The 25,933-nt window shown below is 48.7% G+C and overlaps 1 long non-coding RNA gene across 1 annotated transcript; it reads right to left on the reverse strand.

Annotated features, from left to right (window-relative positions):
* Window positions 1-304: 304 nt before the first annotated feature.
* Window positions 305-6,048, reverse strand: LOC136379884 (uncharacterized). Its single transcript, XR_010746816.1, has 3 exons — window positions 6,028-6,048; window positions 951-1,008; window positions 305-769 (listed from the first exon to the last, which is right to left on the reverse strand). It is a non-coding gene; the product is annotated as an uncharacterized lncRNA (long non-coding RNA).
* Window positions 6,049-25,933: the final 19,885 nt, after the last annotated feature.

A 25,933-nucleotide genomic window follows, 5' to 3' on the forward strand; every position in this document is an offset into this window, starting at 1 on the left:
TTGGGAAATTGGAAACCAAGTGACAGGGAAACGCACCGACATCCACACTTAACCTCATACACACACCCCACCCCCAACCTGGGTCTGGTTCTCCTCCCAGGCCCGGGAGACAGGGGGTGGGCAGCATGTGGCTTCCCCTTGGGGGGGGGGGGCAGTACAGTGGCTATTCAGCGGTCTCTCTCTTTGCCCAACGGAACCTACCCTGTAGTTCTCTCCAGCCACCAAGATTCAAGTCTGTGTCTCGTGAACTGAGTGAGATCTAGACATTAAAGGATTTGTGTCTGAGGCTCACAGCCTCCCAGTCAGACTGGAAGCTAATTAGGGGACATGGTGACCCAAGCCATGAAGAGACTCCGAGAGGGCTCAGGATGGCACAGGAACCTGCTCATTCATCATCCACAGCCAACAGCTGGTCACCACTTCCGCTGCTCGGGTGCCCTGCTGTGCCCCCGCCCCCCGCAGTGGTCTTGGCAAACCTCTGTGGTAACTCCACCCTCTTCTTCCAATTAGTTTATCAAAGTGAGAGTTCAGGCAGCGCTTTGGTTTGTGAAGGCTGTTCACTATCTCTTAGTCACAAGCTGCTCTGGACTGGCTTTGACGCTGCTTCTCCAAAGCTCTTGGTCACACTGTGCCCGGTGGATGGAGCCGCGGTCCCCTGTGTCTGAAGGCACGACTGGACCCGTTCTCTGCTCCCTTTAGTGCGCAGCGATGAGCTCTACATAGAAACCCCGTTTCAGTGAAAAATCTTCCCATCATGGAGGCGAGTCTGCTGTAAAAAAACAACAACAGAGGATTCCGGGTTTAGAGTCCGCAATGCTGCCCGTGTGGACCCACACTCCTCGCACCTGAAGCCTGTCACCTTCACAGCTCAGGGTTCCGCTCTCCGCCCCTGCCACACTCCCTCCAGTTTCTAACAGCAGAGAGCCTTACTGGTGGTTCCCAATACTTACCACTAAAACCACCACAGCATCCCAGACAGCCTCCTGTGGTACCGGGCACTAGGGACACCTGTAAAAATTATACGGTTAAAAAAACTAATACGGCAGAGCTGGCAAAACGCATGAAAAAGGTGTGAAAAAACAGCCAAGACAGTCCTGTACAGTTCTGTTTTAAGTAAACAACGGCAACAAAAAAAGGAGGTGGTTGTCACACCCAATCTGGACGTGACAGTGAGCGTTAGCAGGAATAGGGACAGCTGAGCTCGTCAGCTGTCCTCCAGGGATGCTGCTCAAAGCTTACGGTTGATGACAAGTTGCCAACCCCTTGCGATATGTATGACCTTCGCTGAGGAGTTTGCTGCCCTTATGAAATAAGGCAGACTCCTGGTTGAGGAAGGATGGCTCATGACTACTACCTGTAACGTGGCGGGTGCGGTCCCATGTCCTATCTAAACCAGGTGGCTGTGTAGCCCTCCTGGCGGGCATTGACCGGACAGTGACCGATCGCCTCAGGAGAGCCCTGGCTGTGTGGCTCCCGACTGTGGACCTGCACAGCCTGTGACCTGTTAGATCCCCTGAGTGGGGACTGGCATGCGACACCTGCACCATCATTCTTGGAAGCTATCAGCAAAGAAATTCAAGCCCAATCCTCCAACTCCTAACCAGGGACATGGGGGGGGGGGAGGCCCCTCAATATGCTACTGAATTATTCTGAGTCTACAGTGTGTCCGTAAAGTCATGGTGCACTTTTGACGGGTCACAGGAAAGCAACAAAAGACGATAGAAATGTGAAATCTGCACCAAATAAAAGGAAAACCCTCCCAGTTTCTGTAGGATGAAGTGGCAGCATGTGCGCGTGCGCAGGTGATGACGTAACACCGTGTATACAGCGGAGCAGCCCACGGCCATGCCAGTCCAGATGTGGACGGTACAGAGGAAAGTTCAGTGTGTTCTGTGGCTCGCTAAATTCGAATCCGTGACCAAAGTGCAACGTGAATATCGGCGCGTTTATAACGAAGCGCCACCACATAGAAATAACATTACTCGGTGGGATAAGCAGTTGAAGGAAACCGGCAGTTTGGTGGAGAAACCCTGTTCTGGTAGGCCATCAGTCAGTGACGAGTCTGTAGAGGCTATACGGGATAGCTACCTAAGGAGCCCTAAAAAATCTGTGCGTGAGCCCACATCAAACTGTACTGGGCCCTGGCTGGTTGGCTCAGTGGTAGAGCGTCGGCCTGGCGTGCAGAGGTCCCAGGTTCGATTCCGGGCAGGACACACAGGGGAAGTGCCCATCTGCTTCTCCACCCCTCCCCCTCTCCTTCCTCTCTGTCTCTCTCGTCCCCTCCCACAGCCAAGGCTCCATTGGAGCAAAGATGGCCCGGGCGCTGGGGATGGTTCCTTGGCCTCTGCCCCAGGCGCTAGAGTGGCTCTGGTCACGACAGAGCGACGCCCCGGAGGGGCAGAGCATCGCCCCCTGGTGGGCAGAGCGTCGCCCCCTGGTGGGCGTGCCGGGTGGATCCCGGTCGGGCGCATGCGGGACTCTGTCTGACTGTCTCTCCCCGTTTCTAGCTTCAGAAAAATACAAAAAAAAACAACAACAACAACAAAAAAAAACACCTGTACCGAATAGGTATGAAACTGGCAGTTTGGTGGAGAAACCCCGTTCTGGTAGGCCATCAGTCAGTGACGAGTCTGTAGAGGCTATACGGGATAGCTACCTAAGGAGCCCTAAAACATCTGTGCGTGAGCCCACATCAAATTGCACTGAATAGGTATGAAACTGGGAGAGTTTTCCTTTTATTTGGTGCAGATTTCACATTTCTATCATCTTTTGTTGCTTTCCTGTGACCGGTCAAAAGTGCTCCATGACTTTACGGACACACTGTATTTCAACAAGACTGCAGAAGGGTACTCTTGGCTTATAAATATAGAGGCTGACTCCTGGAAGAAATTACAAACCATTCCCAATCCCATAAAAGAGACGATGAAAAGCTTGCTATCATCTCTCATAATAATTTACATACAAAGATTAGAGATTCTGGTGGTAACGTTGGGAACTACGGTAACCCACCATGGTGGGACCTCGGTGAGCACTCTGGTTTTATATACCGCACCCCCTGCGGGAGCCTATTCCCAACGTGCCTTCCAGTCCCACCCCCACGCCCCACCAGCTCCCTGGAGACGCCCCCAGGGCAGAACCCTCCTGAGTCACCGGCTCCTTCAGCTAAGACACGTGCTGACCGGCTCACGTGGCTCTGAGGATTAAGACTCCGCACCTGGGCTCCCTTCCCCTCCCCCAGATCGCGCACACTCAGCAAGCTGCTTCACCAGGATGCTGCTCTGAAAATGAACACTAGCCCAGCTTCGCTGAGGTCATGTTCTGGGCTCCAGAGTCCCTGGCCCGTAGGGGCTGGGGAGGAGGTCTGGTTTAGGACTAGGTCATAGGACAGCCCGTTATATATTAAAAATCTGTTTATACCTAAGAGTTTTCTTTTCATTTTAAAAGATATTAAAACATTTTTATGGATCCTTCAAGACATCGTGCGCCCTGGATACTGTGCCTGTTGGGTCTAAGTATGTGTCAACCCTGTCTGGAGGTGGCCCTGGTCGTGTCCGTACATGGGTGGGGCTAGGATATTGCAGAGACGGAGGTCTGCAGACTGTGTTTCCTTCCGCCTGGCGGGGGCCCCAAGCTTCCGGTCTCGGCCGGACTGCCGAATCTCCACTCACTGTGAAGAAGGGGAGAGTGAGTGTGTGTGAGGGACGTGTCATTTCCCACACGTGAGTCACCCCAGAACTGTTGTAGTAACAGAGGATTACCGTTTCCAATTTTAAAAGGAAACGCACTGAAGCACAACAGAAATAATCATGGTGAAGAATAGATTTTTGTCCTTCGTTCCGCAGACATCCCTGCAGATGCGGGAGCGTTAGTCATAAGGAAGGCCACTTTCAAAGATGTTTACAAAGCTACTTCCAGAATCTTGGGCTGAGTTATAATATTTTCAGCTGTTGATTATGCATCCAGTTTTATGACCCACTGAGCTGCAAATAGAAAGACATAAGATTGGCAATGCCTTCTACAATATTGCACATTTGTCATTTTCAGAATTTATTACCAAGAGACCATCATAATGTTCTTTGTCACTTTAGTTCTAGTTCGCTTCTTCCTACCTTATTCTACAGGTCTGCCGATGGTCAGAATTTAAGATGCCATCCTGAAATGTCCTACTCTTTTCAAAAGTCATCTTAGTGCACTTGAACCTAACCCGGGATGGCAGTCAGGACGCTTAGCAGTGTGCCAGTGTGCGGGCACTCCGACAGGATGGGGGGAGGGGCGCTACTAAGCTTGCTAAAACCGGGTGAACTGCACTACGTATTATCGTTGGAGAGGAGAAAGTAATTTTCTCTCTACCCTCCTGGGTTCTTAGCTGAAACACTCCCCCTCCCACCCCATAATAAAAAGATTAACAGGAGAAAAACAATTTTAATTATGTATGTATGGGGACCCCACAAAGATAGAAGACTCAAATTGAAGCCAATATAGCATCCTGAGCTAAGAAATGGGATAAGGGCCTGGGGCTCCCAAGGGGAGGGAGGGCACTCACAGGAAGGTGAGCAGAACGAATGCTTGGGAAACAAATATTTGCCCTGCCCGAGCAAATAAGTCTCTGAGATGAAAAAGCTACCACTGGGCCTGACCTGTGGTGGCGCGGTGGATAGAGTGTTGACCTGAAACATCGAGGCCGCCGGTTCGAATCCCTGGGCTTGCCGGTCAAGGCACATATGGGAGTTGATGCTTCCTACTCCTCTTCCATCTATCTCTCTCTCTCTCTCTCTCTCTCTCTCTAAAAATAAATAAATTTTAAAAACCTTTAAAATTAAAAAAAAAAAGTTATGACTGGGAATAGCTCTCTTCCCAGTGCGCCAGGGAGAAGAAGTTTTTCCTGAGTCAGCTGGGTCTTGAGCGCCTTCAGCTCAAAATAACCACAGGCGGAGGCGGCCCGTCCTGAGGTTGCCCGCCCAGAACTCCGTCCTGGCTTTGGCAAAAGGAGGCAACTACAGCCTGTGGGCCAAGCTCAGCCCACCTCCTGGTTCTGTATACCCCAAGGGATAAGAATGGTGTTTTATGTCTTTAAATGGTTGAAAAAAAACAAGACGAAAGAAGAAAATATTTAGTAACGTGAAAATCATGTAAAATTCAAATGCCGGTGTCCGTAAGCAAAGTGTAATCGGATCACAGCCGTGCCAACTCATTTGCAGGTTTTCTGTGGCCGCTTTCATGCCGAAGGGCGGAGTTGAGTATTTCTGACAGAGACCATATGTCCCACAAAACTGAAGAATTTACTGTCTGTCTCGTTACAGAACATGTGTATTGACCTCTGGCTCACTGTTGCCGAAGGAAATACGGTTCTTTCACGGAGTCTCAGGAAAGGAATTTGGGGGACTCAGCATCGGAGAATTTGAGGTATTGCGGCAAGATTTATTGGAGAGAAAACAAAAGACTTCTCCCAGGTGTCGGATGTCTCGTCCACAACCAGGTGCCTCAGCTCCGTGTCTGCGGAAGTCTAGCCTCTGCACAGGACTGCACCCACACTCATCAGGCCCAGGAGGGCCAGGACCCAGAGACGCAGAACGTCTCTGTGTCTCAGTCCCACATCTGCTCGTCTGCTACTGAGGCCCGATGGGGCCTGGGAGGTGACTACTGAGGCCCGATGGGGCCTGGGAGGTGACTACTGAGGCCCGATGGGGCCTGGGAGGTGACTACTGAGGCCCGATGGGGCCTGGGAGGTGACTACTGAGGCCCGATGGGGCCTGGGAGGTGACTACTGAGGCCCGATGGGGCCTGGGAGGTGACTACTGAGGCCCGATGGGGCCTGGGAGGTGACTACTGAGGCCCGATGGGGCCTGGGAGGTGACTACTGAGGCCCGATGGGGCCTGGGAGGTGACTGGCACTGAGCTTCCGTCCAGGCAGCTGCCACACCCAGGCCTGCGGGGCTGCTCCAGAGAGAGAACGCAACTGGGGCCTTTGGTAAACTTTAATTATATCTCCTTGGTTTGGGGAAGGAGCAAGCTTTCCTTCAAACTCACCAATCTTCTTCCTAATCTTTCTTTTCTTTTCTTTCTTTCTTTCTTTCTTTCTTTCTTTCTTTCTTTCTTTCTTCCTTCCTTTCTTTCTTTTCTTCTTCCCTTCCTCCTCCTCCTCCTCCTCTTCTTCTTCTTCTTCTTCTTCTTCTTCTTCTTCCTCCTCGTCCTCCTCCTCCTCCTTCTCCTCCTCCTCCTCCTCTTCTTCTTCTTCTTCTTCTTCTTCTTCTTCTTCTTCTTCGAAAGGAGGAGAGATAGTGAGGCAGACTTCAGCATGTGCCCCAACTGGGATCCACCTGGCAACTCCACCCAGGGCCAATGCTTGAGTACTGAGCTATTTTCAGTGCCTGAGGCTGTCATGCTCCAATTGTGCTATCCTCAGCGCGTGATGCCACACTTAAACCAGTTGAGCCACTGGCTGTGGGAAGGGAAGGTGGAGAGAAAGGGGGAAAAGTGCGGGGGAGAAGCAGATGGGCACTTCCCTTGTGTGCCCTGAGTGGGAATTGAACCCAAGACGTCCATACACTGGGATGATGCTCTACCCATTGAGCCACTGGCCAAGACTTCTAATTTTTCCAGAGCTTCTACTGGCCCCTCCCCCAATCCAATTATTTTCTTACATCTTCTGGGGTTTTGTGCCCTTTTCTTATCAGATCCTTTCCCCAGAGATTCCCAAGCTAGGCTCCTTTTATGGTCAACCTTTTGGCTCCCTCCACACATGCCTCGAAGTTCTCTTTGCCATCTGGCTTGTCCTGCACGTGTGCACTCGGTCGAAGCGCCTCTCCCTGCGCCATCTTGGCTTCTCCTGCTCATGGTCCCAGCAAAGGAATTTCCCCCTGGTGAGCTGTCCTTCCCCCCAGTAATCTGGGCGAATGGGCCAGTTATTCCCCAGGGCGATTAGAAAGCTGTCCCTTTGGCAGAGGATGCAGCTGTCCCCTGGGGTGTCTGGGAAGCTGTCATTTCCCAACTTAATTAAGCTTCACCAGCCTACGCTAACCTTAGAGTGTAAGAATTTCCACAAAGGATCAGAGCCACAAAATTTCTTCTAGTAATCCCATTACCAGAACTCTTACCCAGAATAATACTGCTAGTTAACCTCTGCTGACCTCTTCACTATGTGCTGGATCCTGTGTTGGGTGTTTTTATCCATTATCTGCCTTAATCTTCATAACAATCCAGTGAGATCGATGACGTCACGACCTCCGGTTTCTGCAGGAGAAGCAGGAAGCTCGAGGGCAGCTGATTGGCCAGCGGCCGCCCTTAGCAGATGCACTCACTGAGATTCACACTCGAGACCACCTCGTGCCAGAGCGCACACCCATCAGCCAGGCTGCCACTCGTCCTCACTCCGCACGCTGGTCTCGGTGTTATTGCTCTGTTGTCAAGATTTGCATGAAACTTACTAACTGCTGTTCACATTAAGGCTTCCCTTTATCTGTCCTAATATGCACCTTTTCCAACTCCACAAGCACGCTGGGTCTGACAAACCTGCTCTCGATGAGTCTGTGTCCCTCCATAGCCTCTCCTATTGCGTGTCCTGGAGCCTGTCTTAGCCTGGGGGAGAGGTAGTCTCCGATCTCTGCACATCGGGGTCCCCTCTACCCTCCACACCTGCCACGGCTTTGCTTTTGTTTCGTTCAAGTGCACTGCCCAGAACAACATATGATATCCCCGCGTCGGTCAACTGCCCAGACAGGGCTGACGTCCATTTCCTGGGTCTTCCTTAAGGATTCTTTGCATTTCTCTGTTGTTTTGTTTTATTTTCTTGTGGCCACAGAAGCAAAACAAGGCAACATTTTCAGCTTAGAGTGACTTTCCAGTCCCGTTCCAGGACCCTAACTTTATGAGCCAAGAGCTGAGGATCCGATTACACTGCTCACATCAGTTTTCTCGGAATCGCTTCGATAGCATTTTCCTGCATAGTTCGAATTTTTTAGTTCTCATCTTAAAGGGAAAGTTGCGTGTGTCTCTGTGTGTGCGCGCACGCGTGTGTCTGTGTGCATGCATGTCTGTGGGCACCGCGGAGGGCTGCCCAGCGAGGCAGAAGGCCTCCATTCCTTTGCAGAAACTGGAGCTTCCAAACATCTCCCCAAGAATACCAGACACAAGCTGACCTCCCAGCTGGAAGTCGGCCGACTGTTCCCATGACTGGTGGCTCTAAATACATCTTTTAACAATCAGGCCTTCACTTCACAGGCGTGGGCGTATCCATCACCTGAGCAGCATGGACCAAGCAGATACTTTGTAAAGGCTCCCACTGAGTCCAAAGAATAGAAACAATATTTTGATTCACAAACATTATATCCTGTCTTCTTAAATGTCTTTTCTGAAACGTGGGTCAATCTTCATGGACGCATGTCCTCAGAGGCTACAGCACAACTGCTCGTTGGTCGTCATGGGCTGACCCTGACACAGCTCCCCAAGGGGGCGCGCCCAGGTCTCCACGGTAACCGGTCTCACACGCTGTGTGATAGGAGATGGTGTCATTCCTCCAGCTGGATGAGAAAGACTGTGTGATTCCTGCCTAGCAATTCATCTCCACAGTGAAAAATTCCTTCTGGGCACTCATGCAACTTTTTCAAAGTTTCCTGAAACGTTTTGGGTTTTTTTTTTTGGGGGGGGGGGGTTGTATTTTTCTGAAGTTGGGAACAGGGAGGCAGTCAGACAGACTCCCGCATGCGCCGGACCGGGATCCACCCAGCACACCCACCAGGGGGTGATGCTCTGCCCATCTGGGGCATGGCTCTGTTGCAACCAGAGCCATTCTAACGCCTGAGGCAGAGCCATCCTCAGCACCTGGGCCAACTTTGCTCCAATGGAGCCTCAGCTGTGGGAGGGGAAGAGAGAGACAGAGAGGAAGGAGTGGGGGAGGGGTGGAGAAGCAGATGGGCGCCTCTCCTGTGTGCCCTGGCCGGGAATCGAGCCCGGACTCCTGCATGCCAGGCCGACGCTCTACCACTGAGCCAACGAGCCAGGGCCAGTGAAATGTTTTTTATTACTCCTCTATGATGGTCTTGTGTATTCCACCTAATCAGCTAGTTCTTTACATGTAAACTTCTCTCTGTTCCTTTTTGGAAAACCTAACAAAAATTTCATCTACTCTCACTGTTCAACACATTTTCTATCTTATATTGTGGGGGGTTTTTTCATTTCACTCTGTTTTGTCCTTTTAGAAAACCAATGTCAGAATATATAAAATCAACGCATTTAAAAAAATGTTTTTGTAATAAGCTTCCCCAAGTGTGTGGCCAGTATCCACACCTAACACCTGGACCCGCTGAGGACCAGCACACACATTTCTCAGGTGGTCAGAATTCCACAAAAACAGACTGCCTTTCCTGGCTTTATTAGGACTCATACAACTTCATCAATAAAATGCCATACATTGACAATCGATTTATTGAAACTGGGTATGGACCTTGTGTCACAAAACCAGCCAGCAACTTCAGAGGAGGCTCCCAAAGCATTTATGGACAATCAACGTCTAGGGACAAGGGATCCAGGTGACATCAAGGCCAGACTCAACCGAAAGCACCCAGAACTGAGAGCCCACACAGAACAGCGGCTGGCTGTTCCCGGGCTCAGCGGTGCCTGCAGGAGACAGCCTGAGACTGGACTGCAGCCTGGTGAACAGCAGTTTCCAGCCCTGTCTGAACCTTGAGTCAAAGTGAAGAAGCCATAAAGCTGGCCAAGCTGGAAAAGGCAAATCAACGCTTTTAGTCGTGTCCGAAATAGCTGGGTACTGTGGGTCTCTAAGCTTGTCATGACCCATACTGACTAGAATTCTCCGGAACTGGGTAAAGAAGGACATGTGGTCTTGAGTTTTCTGTGCGTGCACACTGTGCAGTGAGCGGCAAGACAGAATGAAAGACTGCGAATCCCAGGGCTGCCTCTTTTACAGAAGATTTTCCTGACCCTTTCAAGAATCACAGAGTGGCCCTGGCCAATGGTGCAGTTGGTAGAACATCATCCTGGAGCTCTGAAGTCATGGGTTCGAGTCCTGATCAGGGCACATATGAGAAGCAATCAATGGATTCACAACTAAGTGGAACAATGAGTTGATGTTTCCGTCTCTCTCTCTCTCTCTCTCTCTCTCTCTCTCTCTCTCCGGCTCTTCTCTCCCTCCTTTCTTTTCTCTCAAATCAATGAGGGGGGGGATTTTTTAAAAATAAAGTTACCCTTGGGGGGAAAAAGGATCACAGAATGTTAGTTATCTAGAAAGGTCGCCCTGGATAGGGTGCTTCTAATATATTAGGAACCTCAGTAACCAGAGACTGCTTATATTAAGAGAACCATTTGCAGATAGCTCTCGAAACAAAGAATTTCTACAATGTTGGTATCTACCTGTTTTATTAAATGCAGTATACATTGAACTCTTATCTGCTTTTTAAATTTTTCAACTACAAAATACCACAATAAAAAAGACAGAAAGAAGAGGGTAACAATGCCACCCTGTGCTTGTCATGTGGTTATTTCTTGCTCCTACAAACAACCGTGTAAGAAACAAGCTGAAAATTACCACTGTTTCTTATTCATTTTCAAACTTTCTATTTATTAGAACTTTTTATATCCTCATTAACTGATTTCCTAGATCAACCTCATTATTGACAATGCTATTGTATGCAGACCGGGAAACATCATCATAAACATGGAACATTTGTACCTGAAAACCTCTCACATGTCAAAACATACTATCACACATCAGTTTTGGAAATAAGAATGTATTTTTCAAATTGCAACAAACAATCTTTTTTATTCTAGTTTAAATCACTTTAAAAATATTTTGTATTTAACATATTTTACACAATCTGTTCGTTGTTCAGTAGAGCACTTTGAGGGCAAACTCAATATGTAGACCTTGGTGTCATATAGAATAATCAAAATTAGTTATTTTCTTTAAAAAAATAACTTGAATCAAAAAATTAAATTGATGCTTTAACATCAGAAATTGACTCAGAGACCTAATCTCTCTGATTTTTGTGTAGCAAAATCCTTTCCAATAGTAATATTGCTAATACCTTTATCAATGACTTACTCGAACAATGTCTTCATAAAATACAATTTAGAGTTCTGGTTCTGGTTCTGGCCGACAAGCTTATATCAAACTAATATTCCTGCAGATAATAATAATAAACTTCAGAAAAAAAACACTTAAAAACTATCATTATAAAGCAGCGGGAGCAGCCAAATTCTGGCAGAAATGGAAGAGAATAAGGAAGAATGCGATTTGCATTAATACAGTTTTGTCCCTGAAAGTATCAACCCCGGTTTAAACTTCTCAGAGTGGCTAAGATTCAAGTGGAAAACAGCAATTTTGTTAGCTTAGAATGTCAAAGGACTAAGTTCAAAGCTGCTTAAAAACACCTGGAAATTAAAGGAGGAAATCCCCCAAAAGAGGGAGACACAGGAGAGCCCTAAAATCTGAGGATAAGCCCCTCTAAGTCCTTGGCTGATTTCTGAACTCTGCATGTGTGGGAGAGGCTTCCAGGAGCCCAGGGAAAGCAGCAGCTCCAGGGCCATGAAGCTAAGCAGATACTTCACTTGCCCTGGAGTACGGGGAGACTGAATTTAAAATTGTGAGTTCTGCAAAATTAGAAAGGCTGGTAAATACCTTACACCAAAACAGACCTGCTCTGTATTAATTCAAGTCTGCAGAAATTCAAGGTGATTAATCAGTCAATAATTAAACTGATGATTACAAGAAAAATGAATACTTTTCAGAGGAAGACAACACAATCCAATGTCTATCACATATCAACCATAATGTACACTATACGGTTTTTAAATTAGTAGATAGGCTAAACAGGGGACAGAAAGCGTCCACTAATTTAAACACAATAAAAGTTTAATATAAATAATGATTAGATAGGATATAACAGTAATTATAAAGTTGTAAAGAGACCTTTAAAAGGGGGTTTCAAAGAGAACTACTCTGAGGCTGAGAGAGTACTCAGGAAGAACAAACTAGGAAGGGGGTTCTCTTCCCAAGACTGGGGTTCAGACCTCATTGCAGAAGGTGTGGTTATAATGCAACGGCTGGCAGAGAAGTCTGCTGGGTGGCCCAGTCCAGAGCTGCTCTGTAGCCCACGGCAGCAGGAAGCAGTCTTTCAGGGCACAGGTGAGCCGAGACTGGCAGGTGGGTACGTAGAGGGAGAGAGGGAGGGTGTTGAGAGCCTGAATGCTGGCAAAGTGACACAGCCTAGGGGACGCAGTGTCCGTGTCTGGAGGGTCTTAGGAAAACAACTCTCTGAGGGTGCCAGCCAGCCAGGGCAGGGTCAGAGCACCGTGGCCAGCACAAGAACCGAAACACAGCAGTGTCTGCATCGGGAAGACAACAGGACACAGATCATCGGCACGTAGGCAAATTGAGATGAGGGGCCACTGTACCCAGGGAACGGAGGCACCTTCCCCAGTGGAAGGCCTGCAGGTGCCACTGTCCACCCCAGGAAGGGGCGGCACGCGGCCAGCAGGCCTGGGAGAGCACTGGCCGCTCACGGAAGAACTGTGCGTCCCCACCCACACACGTGCCGAAGGACACTGAACAGGAGCGATTAAAAACAACCGAGCATATCGAATAAGGAAGAGAAATGCCCTTCCTCCAGCCCCGTGTTTCCAGCCTCCTCCACGAATAAAACTTGACATCATGCTCTTTACATAGAAGAAATCCTTAAACAGTCGATCCATATTTACAGAGCAAGTACCAAAGGGTAAATTTGGAATGAGAGACAATAAATTGATAACAGGCACACTTGCAAAGAAACAAGAAAAAGTCATCTGAGGCTAAAAAGAAAAGCCTTCAGTAGAAATCAACCCGGGTATTAGATATTGGAATTAGCAGGTGAGGACTCTGCCACAGCTACTATAAATATGTTCAAGAGCTGAAAAGAGAAGATGTCACGGTGACTGAATAGATGAGAAATGCCAACAGAGAAATGCACACCATTAAAAGGAGAACCAATGGGAATTCTAGATCTGGAAATAAAATATCAGAACTTAAAATAAATTACTTAACAGTATATTAAAAAAGGAGAAGAAAGGGTCAATAAACTTGAAGCCATATCAATAGAAATCATCAAATCTAAAGAACACGGAGAAAAAAAGATTGAAAAAATAAACAGAGACTCAGTGGCCTATGGGACGATATCAAGGGGTCTCACATACAGTAACTGGAGACTTAGAAGGACAGAAGACAGAAAATGAGGCAAAGGAAATATATTTAAAGAAATAATGATGAAAAACACCAACTTAGAAATCCAAGAGTCTCTGCAAACTCCAAACAGATAGATACAAGAAAAACCACACCTAGAAAAATTATAATCAAACTGATGAAAACTAAAAATAGAAAATCTTGAAGTCAGCTGGGGGGATATATATATATATATATATATATATATATATATATATATATATATGTCACATGCAGGAGGAAAAGAACACGAATGACAGATCACTTCTCTTCAGAAGAAAAGAAAAATGGAGGCTGAAGCTAATGAAATGACATTTTAAAGTGCTGAAAGAAAATAAAAACTGTCAACATAGATACTTCTAGATAAACCAAGACTGAGAGAATTTGTCATGAATAGATTTGTACCACAGAAAATATTAACAGAAATTATCTGGCTGAAGTGAATGAAGCAGCACTGAGTAGAAATTTGAAATTTTGGAAAGGAATTAAGAGCACTGGAAATAAAAAATATTTGAATAAATATAAAATTTTTTCTTCTTTTAAGTTAAAGGACAGTTGATTGTTTAAAGCAAAAATGTATAACACTGTCTTGTGGGATTGATCGTCTACTTAAGTGTAAGATATATGACAATTATAGCACAAAGGATGGGGTGGCATAAAAATTTATACCGTTGGAACAGAACTAAGTCTAAATAGACTGTCATAAATTAAGATGCACATTATACCCTTTAGACCAACCAATAAAAAATTACAAAGAGATATATCTAAATAATGGCAGAATCTAAATAAAATACTCAAATGTGTTTGATAGCTCTTATGAAGCCAGAAAAGAAGGAACACATAGAAAACAAATAGCAAAATGTAGACCAAATTCACCTGTATCAGATATCACATTAAATGTAAATGGATTATGCAATTGAATGAAAAGGCATAGAACTATTTAGCTGGATGTTGGATTCTACAAAACCAAGACCCAGTGCTCTCTCCAAAGGATAGGTTAGCATACAATTTCTTTCTGAATGGATATTTCTTAATTTCTAACAATGAAATTAGAAGCATTCCTAGTTTTAAGTAAATATGTTTTAGATATTTGGAGTTCAATTAAGCTGTTAAAGTTTCCTCGGAGGGTCACAACCTGCTGAACAGATGGAATTTGAGAATCTCATGAGACCAACTTGTTTCTGCTGCTGCCAACTGGTTGTTTGCATAACCTCCTGCTCCCTCTCTATCTGTATGCATTAAAAATGTCATATTCAAACTTCAGATGTGATCTAATATCTAAAACCACTTTTAAGCATATAAAACTGTGGGTTGACATTCTCATAGTCTTGCATGAAGACCGATATGATCAGTAAATATACAAATCACTGGATTAAGAATCCAACATTCCTCAGGGGCATTTCCTGTCCCTTTAGAGGCTGTACACGGAGACAAGAAGAAGCTCCTCGCATCTGCAGGGGAACAGGGGTCCAGCCCACCGTGCTTTGACCCCCATCTCTTCTAACTGGCAGTGGGACCTGAGAAAAGTTGCCTAACTTTTTTTTTATATAAATAAATTTTTATTTTAATGGGGTGACATCAATAAATCAGGGTACATATATTCAAAGAAAACATGTCCGGGTTATCTTGTCATTCAATTCTGTTGCATACCCATCACCCAAAGTCAGATTGTCCTCTGTCACCTTCTATCTAGTTTTCTTTGTGCCCCTCTCCCACCCCCTCCCCCTCTCCCTCCTTCCCAAGTTGCCTACCTTTTGTTTTTCTCGTGTATCCCTTCCTACGTTTAGGAGGATGACTAGATGCTTAGGTTCTAATCAAACCGCCTCCCTCTAACTAGGTAGCCGAGGGCCAGTTGCTGACTTCTCCATGCCTTAGCTTCCTCATCTGTAAAACAAGTATAATCAGAGCCCTGCCCTCACAGTAGTTGGGGACCGATGGCGTGGGTATTTGTAAATCACTTAGGCCTGGCCTAAGCATGAAGTAACTGCTTGCTAAATAAAAGAAATACCTGCCTCATGGGGCTCACATAACAATTCGTTAAGATAATTTAAATAACTCACATAGCCCTATAGCTGACAAACAGGAAGTACTCAACAGGAGTTCCTGTCACTGTTACAGGAGGTGCTATGGGGTCAGCGTGCTGCAATCAGGAACTGTCTTACTGGCCCACCTCCTGTCGGGCACTGGGGAGAGGTGTCTGTTCGCTAGCTAGTTAATCATGACAGTCGACAACGTGTATGCATTTTTTTTTCTCTTGATGGACTACACAATCAAATATAAAAGTGGTGGCTAAGGGGAAATTTGTTTATGCAGAGGTCCCCTAAGAAGTTAGAAAATCCATGTGCGGGAAGGGATTGGGGAAGAAGTAACGCTAAGAGACACGAAGGTGGAACTGAAGAGGGTTCACAGCTGACCCAAGCGTCCATGAAGAAGTAGGGCTCTAGCAATGGCTGCCTCCGGCCTGGCGATATCGGCTGCAGGAGGGAACGGGCTTTCAAAGACGGCGGGCGGCGGACAGACCGGCGGCCGCGGCGCCCCCCGGGAGCTGGTCAGAACTGCGGCGTGTTGGGTCCAGAATCAGAACGAAGTAGACCCCTGGGTGATTCCCACGCAAAGTAAAATTTAAGAAGCCTCGTGACAGAATGCTGTCACTGACTCCCGGAGTGATGTTGAGTAAACCGTGTGGATATTATTGAGATTTGGGTAATAGTATGCATTTTTAGAGTGACACGCTTTTCCCTGAAGATGCAACTTTAAAATTTGGCTTGCAGGCATGATTTTATTATATCCTGTGGACAAATTTTTCGAATCGAAAGCCACTTGTGGTTTTTAAAGTCGCCGAGCAGGTTGGTTTTACAGTCGATCTCACAAGCATTTCTCAGTTTCATTCAATGAGGGTTGCATGTTTTTTTTAAAAAAATCATCTTTGAGTCACTAGTTCCCCCTCGCTCGGCCTGCAGATCAGGAAGGAAGGATGCAAAGAGGTGTCCCTGGTCCCTGCTTCTTCTGTGCTAATGAAATCACAACTCAGCGACCTTTAAAATAGAGTGTTTCAAGGCTAAATATTTTATTTGGATGTCTCTGAAGGGCTAAAATATTTCTATTGAAACTCCCTGTGAGAAAACATTCTCAATATGAAACATCTGTTTTTGGTCATTTCAGTTAAAGGCTAATATTTGCACAGGGCAAGAAGGTGATGGCGTGTGGCTGTAAGTACAGTGTTTCCATGATGCAGCGTTCCTGAAGAACTGGGCAGAAGTACCCGCCCCGTCAACGTGGTCCAAGCATTCCCGACATATCTGGGAATGTGTGTACCTGGAAACCTACAACACTCGCTTTCTCCCTTCCTCTTTCTTTTTCTTTCTCAGAATGAAGGATGGAGAGAGTTTGGGTGGGGTTGGAAACCCCCTAGAAACTCAATATCAATGTAAAGTGTCTGGAAAGAGCCAAGGGAGGCAGGAGTATCAGCCTTAATATTTCTCAGGAGGGGTGATTATCAACAGATCGTTCTATTTCTCTTTCTTTCTTTCTTTCTTTTTTTTTTTTTTTTTTTTTAGAGAAAAAGAGAGAGGCAGGGACAGACAGACAAAAAGGGAGAGAAATAAGCATCAATTCTTCGTTGTGACACCTTAGTTGTTCATTGATTGCTTTCTCATATGTGCCTTGACCTGGGGGTTCCAGCCGAGCCAGTGACCCCTTGCTCAAGCCAGTGACCTGGGATCCTGTCAATGACCCCACTCTCAAGCCAGTGACCCCACACTCAAGCCAGCAACCCTGCGCTCAAGCTGGCAACCTGGGGGTTCAACCCTGGGTCCTCAGCATCCCGGGATGAGGCTCCACGCACTGTGCCACAGCCTCGTCAGGCCAAAAGATCTTTCTTGTGATTCCCTGGCCCAGAGTGAAGATGACCAAAGACCTGCCGCTGACTGTGGCGTGGGTGTGGGGCCTCCAGTCCCCCTTTTGCAGAGTGAGGGGTCTGAGAGTTGCGCCTGCTGGTGTAATGTCCCTGTGCAGAGCACTGCAGCCCCAGATCTCACAGTTCACCCTGCAGGCTCTCAGCCCCGACTGCACCCTGAGAACCACGGGGGGGAGTTTTGTCATTTTATTTCTCCCTCTCTCTTCTTTTGCTCAATCTCTCCACCGCTCCTTCACCCAGCCCCTGCCCCTCTGACAGTTCTCTATCTGTGGGTCTCTGTCTGCTCTCTGTGGGTCTGTCTCTATTTTGCTCATTAGATCATTTTGTTCGTTAGGGTCCACATATGAGAGAGATCATATGGCACTTGTCTTTCTCTGACTGGCTGATGTCACTCAGCATAATGCTCCCCAGGGCCATCCGTGCTGTTGCAAAGGCTAAGATTTCCTTCTTTCTTTCTTTTTTTATCAGAGTCATATTTCATTGTGTAAATGTACCTGGGAGTTTTAAAAGTTACTTATGCCCAAGTTTCACTGCAGCCATTCTGATTTACTTGCTTTTAGATAGGGCCTGGGCATTGAGATGTTTTAAAGGGCCCCTGGGGACCACTGTCCAGGCTCTGGGGCCGCAGGAATCGCTCCCCCCCTTCCTCAAGACGCCCCCCCAGTCCTGTTGCAGCCCCTCTGAGCATCCGACTCCGTCTCTCCCTCCCGGTGTTGCTGTCTCAGCAGCTGTCCAAGGCTGAGCTCTCTTGTGACCTGAATGGTGTCCCTCCAAAATCCGTACCCTCCAGTGCCTCGGGGTGGGGCCGGACTGGGAGGCGGGACTTTTCAAAAGGTAATTAAGGTAAAATGGATTCGTATGGGTGCAGCCTGATCCAATGTGGTGAGTTTACCAGAAGGGGCGATTAGGACACAGAGAGGCTCAGAGGGAAGACCGTGTGGGACAGTGTGTCACCTATGGTGCCGAGGAGAGAGGCCCTCGGGAGAAGCTGACACCTGGATCGCAGACTGCCGGCCTCCAGCACCGTGAGGAAGCACATTCCTGCTGTGAAGCCCTCAGTCTGCGGTACCCCCTGTGGCAGCCAGAGTGACAAAGACAGAAGCTGTCCCAGTACAAAAGGTGCCTTGCGTCAGGGTCCTCCTCTCCGTGGATTGGTCTTTAATATCTGAGCGAGCTTTCTGCACAGAGAATACCCACAGTGATATGAACTCTGCTTGATGCTCAAGGGCTTGAGCTGTTTGGCGCTAATAAAAAATTTGATTAAATTCCTTTACTTTAAATTGAAATTGCAAACCCAATATGACTTACATTCTTTTGAACACTTCAACATCTTAAATAGCAGATGAAATACACAAATATTATAGCAAGACTTATTACATTTAACTTTATTCTAAATACCAAATGGCATATGTTAAATTTATTTCTTCATTAAAGTTGTGTTATACCTCCCTAGCACTGTGGATGAACTTATTTCAGTAATATTAGTTTAATACCTTGTAAGTCACAATTCCCACCAGGCCCGCAAACCCACTGAGGTTCTGGGTTTTTAAAAATGTCTTGGCCCTGGCTGGCTGGTTGACTCAGTGGTAGAGCATCAGCCTGGCATGTGGAAGTCCCGGGTTCAATTACCGGCCAGGGCACACAGGAGAAGCGCCCATCTGCTTCTCCACCCTTCCCCCTTCTCTCTCTTTCTGTCTCTCTCTCGCTCCCCTCCCACAGCCATGGCTTAATTAATTCAAGCACATTGGCACCAGGTGCTAAGGATGGTTACATGAACCTCCACCTCAGGCACTAAAAATAGCTCGGTTGCGAGCATGGCCCCAGATGGGCAGAGAATCGGCCCAGATGGGAGTCACCAGGTGAATCCTGGTCGGGGCACATGTGGGAGTCTGTCTCTCTATCTGCCCTCCTCTCCCTTGGAAAGGAAGAAAAACAATGTCTTGGTCAGGGCACGAAGTTTCATTTGGTTCCCCCGAAGTGAGTTAAATCCAAGCCAACATTACAAGGACAGCCTCTTTCTCTTGTTGTAAAACTTAGCTGCTTCGTTACTTAGTTATTAGGTTACTTGATTGTGAGGTTCCTTATTTGTTAAGTGACTCCTTTTTCTAGATTTAAGTTTGTCACCAGAGTTTGACAATTGCCTCTGAAAATGATGTATTTGAAGTCTTACTTGGCCAAGCTTATGCATAGCATACCCACAGAATGGGATGGACTGATCTGGTGTATTAGGGTTACAAACAATATATGTGTCTTTATTGGTGTTCTGTCACCATTAGTGGAACCCCTGAGGTCTCACGCCCTAGGAATTGAGTCTCTGGGCTTGGCAACCCTCTGCAGGGGATGCAGGAAATGTATCACCTTGGAACACACCCCTGAGCCCTCTCTTTTATCTGGCCATTGTGAACGACCCGGTGCTGACTAACTGTTGGGCCCCTTTCCATCTCATTGTTCTACACTTTCTGCTCGCTCACTAATTAGAAATTCATTCCCCTCCATAGACTCCACTTGTTTCAATTAACCTTAATATTGTCTTTTTTATGCTGAAAGCATCACATCACTACCAGCACCTGAGTTTGAGTCACATAAAAAGTATCTACTAGTTAACACCAGAAATACCTTGTTCAAAGAAAATACCTTGTTCAAAGGCTATGACCAAGCCCAGGCTTCCTCCGCCTTCACTCCTACCTGGGGGGACCGGGAGAAGGGCAGTCTCCTTCACTCCCACCTGGGGGACAGGGAGAAGGGCAGTCTCCTTCACTCCCACCTGGGGGGACCGGGAGAAGGGCAGTCTCCTTCACTCCCACCTGGGGGGACCGGGAGAAGGGCAGTCTCCTTCACTCCCACCTGGGGGGACCGGGAGAAGGGCAGTCTCCTTCACTCCCACCTGGGGGGACCGGGAGAAGGGCAGTCTCCTTCACTCCCACCTGGGGGGACCGGGAGAAGGGCAGTCTCCTTCACTCCCACCTGGGGGACCGGGAGAAGGGCAGTCTCCTTCACTCCCACCTGGGGGACAGGGAGAAGGGCAGTCTCCTTCACTCCCACCTGGGGGGACCGGGAGAAGGGCAGTCTCCTTCACTCCCACCTGGGGGACAGGGAGAAGGGCAGTCTCTTTCACTCCCACCTGGGGGGACCGGGAGAAGGGCAGTCTCCTTCACTCCCACCTGGGGGACAGGGAGAAGGGCAGTCTCCTTCACTCCCATCACTCCCACCTGGGGGACCGGGAGAAGGGCAGTCTCCTTCACTCCCATCACTCCCACCTGGGGGGACCGGGAGAAGGGCAGTCTCCTTCACTCCCACCTGGGGGGACAGGGAGAAGGGCAGTCTCCTTCACTCCCACCTGGGGGACCGGGAGAAGGGCAGTCTCCTTCACTCCCACCTGGGGGGACCGGGAGAAGGGCAGTCTCCTTCACTCCCACCTGGGGGGACCGGGGGTGGACCGGGAGAAGGGCAGTCTCCTTCACTCCCACCTGGGGGGACCGGGAGAAGGGCAGTCTCCTTCACTCCCACCTGGGGGGACCGGGAGAAGGGCAGTCTCCTTCACTCCCACCTGGGGGGACCGGGAGAAGGGCAGTCTCCTTCACTCCCACCTGGGGGACCGGGAGAAGGGCAGTCTCCTTCACTCCCACCTGGGGGTGGACCGGGAGAAGGGCAGTCTCCTTCACTCCCACCTGGGGGGACCGGGAGAAGGGCAGTCTCCTTCACTCCCACCTGGGGGACCGGGAGAAGGGCAGTCTCCTTCACTCCCACCTGGGGGGACCGGGAGAAGGGCAGTCTCCTTCACTCCCACCTGGGGGGACCGGGAGAAGGGCAGTCTCCTTCACTCCCACCTGGGGGGACAGGGAGAAGGGCAGTCTCCTTCACTCCCACCTGGGGGGACAGGGAGAAGGGCAGTCTCCTTCACTCCCACCTGGGGGGACCGGGAGAAGGGCAGTCTCCTTCACTCCCACCTGGGGGACAGGGAGAAGGGCAGTCTCCTTCACTCCCACCTGGGGGGACCGGGAGAAGGGCAGTCTCCTTCACTCCCACCTGGGGGGACCGGGAGAAGGGCAGTCTCCTTCACTCCCACCTGGGGGGACCGGGAGAAGGGCAGTCTCCTTCACTCCCACCTGGGGGGACCGGGAGAAGGGCAGTCTCCTTCACTCCCACCTGGGGGACCGGGAGAAGGGCAGTCTCCTTCACTCCCACCTGGGGGACAGGGAGAAGGGCAGTCTCCTTCACTCCCACCTGGGGGGACCGGGAGAAGGGCAGTCTCCTTCACTCCCACCTGGGGGACAGGGAGAAGGGCAGTCTCTTTCACTCCCACCTGGGGGGACCGGGAGAAGGGCAGTCTCCTTCACTCCCACCTGGGGGGACCGGGAGAAGGGCAGTCTCCTTCACTCCCACCTGGGGGGACCGGGAGAAGGGCAGTCTCCTTCACTCCCACCTGGGGGGACCGGGGGTGGACCGGGAGAAGGGCAGTCTCCTTCACTCCCACCTGGGGGACCGGGAGAAGGGCAGTCTCCTTCACTCCCACCTGGGGGGACCGGGAGAAGGGCAGTCTCCTTCACTCCCACCTGGGGGGACCGGGAGAAGGGCAGTCTCCTTCACTCCCACCTGGGGGGACAGGGAGAAGGGCAGTCTCCTTCACTCCCACCTGGGGGGACCGGGAGAAGGGCAGTCTCCTTCACTCCCACCTGGGGGGACCGGGAGAAGGGCAGTCTCCTTCACTCCCACCTGGGGGGACCGGGAGAAGGGCAGTCTCCTTCACTCCCACCTGGGGGGACAGGGAGAAGGGCAGTCTCCTTCACTCCCACCTGGGGGGACCGGGAGAAGGGCAGTCTCCTTCACTCCCACCTGGGGGACAGGGAGAAGGGCAGTCTCCTTCACTCCCATCACTCCCACCTGGGGGGACCGGGAGAAGGGCAGTCTCCTTCACTCCCACCTGGGGGACCGGGAGAAGGGCAGTCTCCTTCACTCCCACCTGGGGGGACCGGGAGAAGGGCAGTCTCCTTCACTCCCACCTGGGGGGACCGGGGGTGGACCGGGAGAAGGGCAGTCTCCTTCACTCCCACCTGGGGGGACCGGGAGAAGGGCAGTCTCCTTCACTCCCACCTGGGGGGACCGGGAGAAGGGCAGTCTCCTTCACTCCCACCTGGGGGACCGGGAGAAGGGCAGTCTCCGCCACACAGGCGTGGGCTCTTCTGTGAGGAGCAGGTGAATAGAAAGGGACAGGGTGTCTCTCTTCTTCCTCGGCTGACTTCAAACCCGTCCAGGGAGGCTAACGACAAATGCAGGCAGTCAGGCGGGGGGTACCCTGTGAGACCAAGCTGAGCAGAGTTGCTCTGGGGGCTCACGTGACCGCCCACAGCCCAGAGTCAGGGGGGAGGCCCCCTTGTCCATGGTAATGATGGGGATGAGGGCTGCCTTTTATTATCTGCTCACTTGGTCCAGAACCTGTACTCTTACTTCACAGATATTACATGCACTGTCCCATTTAATAGTCCTCCAAATAATCTTTTGAGCTAGGTACTATCTCTATTGTGTAGATAAGAAAGTACAGCTTAGTGAGCCTAGGTACTATCCAGCAAGCAGTGGGCAGAGATTGATCTAATGGCTAAATGTTTCTTCTTTTATCTATTTCCTTTTTTCGCTTGAACTTTGTCACTGAGGTAAAATGCACACGGCTGGGCGGTGTCATCACTAGCATGCCGATGGATGAACTATTGCAGGGTGAACAGCCTGCTGTAAGTAGCCACCGTGTGGACCAGGGAAATGGATGTCACCAGCACCTCAGAGACCTTCTCACAGGCCTCGTCCCCAAAGCCTAGCCACTGTCCTGACTTCTAACACAGATTAGTTTTGCCTAGTTTTTAACTTTATATAGTAAATTTAGTCATATAGTATATACTCTTTTGTGCCATTTTTTAAAAAATTAAACATTATGGCCTGACCAGGCGGTGGTGCAGTGGATAGAGCATCAGACTGGGACGCGGAGGACCCAGGTTTGTCAGCTTGAGCGCGGACTCATCTAGTTTGAGCAAAGCTCACCAGCTTGGACCCAAGGTCGCTGGCTCGAGCAAGGGGTTACTCGGTCTGCTGAAGGCCCGCGGTCAAGGCACGTATGAGAAAGCAATCAATGAACAACTAAGGTGTCGCAACAAAAAACTGATGATTGATGCTTCTCATCTCTCTCTGTTCCTGTCTGTCTGTCCCTGTCTACCCCTCTCTCTGACTCTCTCTCTGTCTCTGTAAAAAATAAATAAATAAGTAAATAAATAAATAAACATTACATTGTGAGCCTTTCCCCTAATGTTGTATGTAGCAATATTTTCATTCATTACCATTACAGTATTGTATTCCATCATGTGAGTATAACAATTTACTTACTCTCCTGTCAATGGGCATTTACACTCCTAAAAATACTGTTATGAAAACTTGTAAATGTCTTTTGGTGCCAAAACGTGAGCACGCTTTTTTTGGGTGTTCACCTATGGGTGGAATGGATACATCCTAGGACATGTATGTTCAGCTTTAAGAGAGCGTGTGCTTCACGTAAGAGCAGGGGGTGTGTAATAGCAACATGACTTCTTCTTGGTGATATTAACCAAGATCCATCCCGAAGGTCGTGTCTGCCGGTTTTCTCCACCGTGAAGTTACTACTTTTCCTTTCTCATATTCTACTCAGTAGAAGTGAGTCACCACGTCCAGCCACACTCAAGGGGAAGGAAGTTCCGCCCCACCTCCTGAAGGAAGGAGTGAGAAAGACTTTGTAGGCTTAAAACCACCATGAGAATTAATATTTGGGGGAAATTTTCTGAAGCTATTCAAATACTGTGTTTCTCCTAAAAGTGACATCCACTAATTTTGGCATCCACCAGCGGGTCTTGCTTTCGGCAGTTACAATTGTGGTATCTCAATGGTCATTTTCTATCTTTCTCATTCCTTCCACACGTGGCTCTGACAGGTCTTCTGTAAGGAAGATTTGTCCCTTTTTCTTCATTTATTTATTTATATCAGGATAGAGGCATGAATGTTTATTTGGGGGATTATAATCCAATACTATCATTATTTATTTATTTGTGTATGTATGTATGTATGTATGTATGTATTTTTAAGTGAGAGGAAAGGAGATAGTGAGATAGACTCCCCATCTGGGGCCAATGTTCAAATCAACCAAGCTATTTTTTAGTGCCTGAGGTCAGAGCTTGGACCAACCAAGCTATCCTCAATGTCTGGGGGGGCCAACGCTCAAACCAATCGAACCACTGACTGTGGGAGGGGCAGAGAAGCAGGTGGTCGCTTCTCCTGTGTCTCCTGACTGGACTCGAACCCGGGACAACCACATGCCCAGCTGAGGCTCTACCGCTGGGATAACCGGCCAGGGCTCATTATTTGTCACTCAGATTGTTCCAGCTTTGGTTACTGGGAGCTCTTTCCATTCTCATGTGCCTTCGACATACCCCCATCTCCCTACCTTATAAAGCACTTCTTTCTTTCTCTTTCTTTTCATTCTTCGGAAACAGCTTTACTGAGGTGTAATTCGTGTGCCACAAAATGAACCCGTTTTCAGCCTGTGTGCATGTTCAACTGTAGGAGGTTTCCTGTTCTTCATCTCATGTCAGGGATACATACTATTACTATGATTTTTAGTATCTTTACAGAGTCGTGGGACCACTAGGACAACTTGCAAATATTTCCATCGTCCCCGGAAGAAACCCCGTGCCCATGTAGTCTTGACCCATGCCCACTCTCCGCCATCGCCTGTCACTAAGCCACTTGTGGTCTCTGTAAATGTGGCCTTCCTGGAGACCTCACTTGCTTTCCGGCACTGTAAAGAGCTCTAGGCCCATACTGTATTTTCTCTGCGTGTGCCCTAAAACCATCACTTCTTCAAGGAGCAGGGGTCTGTCTGTGGGAGAATGGTATTTAGAAACCAAGACCCGGCTGTTAGGGGTACTTGTTGCTACTTGAGTGTCACTGCTTCCAGCTTCTCCCAGTGGACAGAGGTAGGAAATAAATGTACGCACACTAACCAGTGTGTACACACGCATGCCTGTGTGTGTTCCTGTTCCAGCGCCCTGTCTAGCTACACACTGATATAAATATAAATTCGTGCTGAGACCGTAACTGCAGTCCAGCACCACATGGTTCATTCTGGCGTTCCCTCTTGCTTACTGGTAATTTCCTTCTCTGACAGCGAGAAAGCTAGTTCTCCTTATGTACAATATGTTTTCTTATTCAACACTAATGTTGAACAAGGAAATGTGTGTTGGGTACCCTTAGAAAGGATATGTCCAGGTCTTACCACTAGAAGCTGTGAATGTCCCCCTTATTTGAAAAAGGGTCTTTGCAGGTGTAATTAAGTTAAAGATCTCAAAATCCTTATCCCAGACCATCTGGATGGGCCCTGAATCCCAGGAGAAGCGTCCTTACAAGAGACACGCAGAGGAGAGAGGCCACACGGAGCATGAGAAGGGGTTGCTGCAGGTGGTGGCGGTGACGTCAACGTCCTTCAAATATCAAACGACATTTTAAGAACACCTATCTTTTAACATTCACTTTAAACACTGCTTTTATTTTATTTTATTTTTTTATTCAGTGAGAAGAGGGGAGGCAGAGGCAGACTCCCGCATGCACCCCAACCGGGATCCACCCGGCAAGCCCACTAGGGGGCGATGCTCTGCCCATCTGGGGCTTTGCTCTGAGCTCTTCTTAGCACCTGAGGCAGAGGCCATGGAGCCATCCTCAGTGCCTGTGGCCAACCCGATCCAACTGAGCCATGGCTGCAGGAGGGGAGGAGAAGTGTGAGATAGAAAGAGGGAGAAAGAGAG

The sequence above is a fragment of the Saccopteryx leptura genome, chromosome 8 (genome assembly GCF_036850995.1).
Source record: "Saccopteryx leptura isolate mSacLep1 chromosome 8, mSacLep1_pri_phased_curated, whole genome shotgun sequence".
NCBI classification, from domain to species: Eukaryota; Metazoa; Chordata; class Mammalia; order Chiroptera; family Emballonuridae; genus Saccopteryx; species Saccopteryx leptura.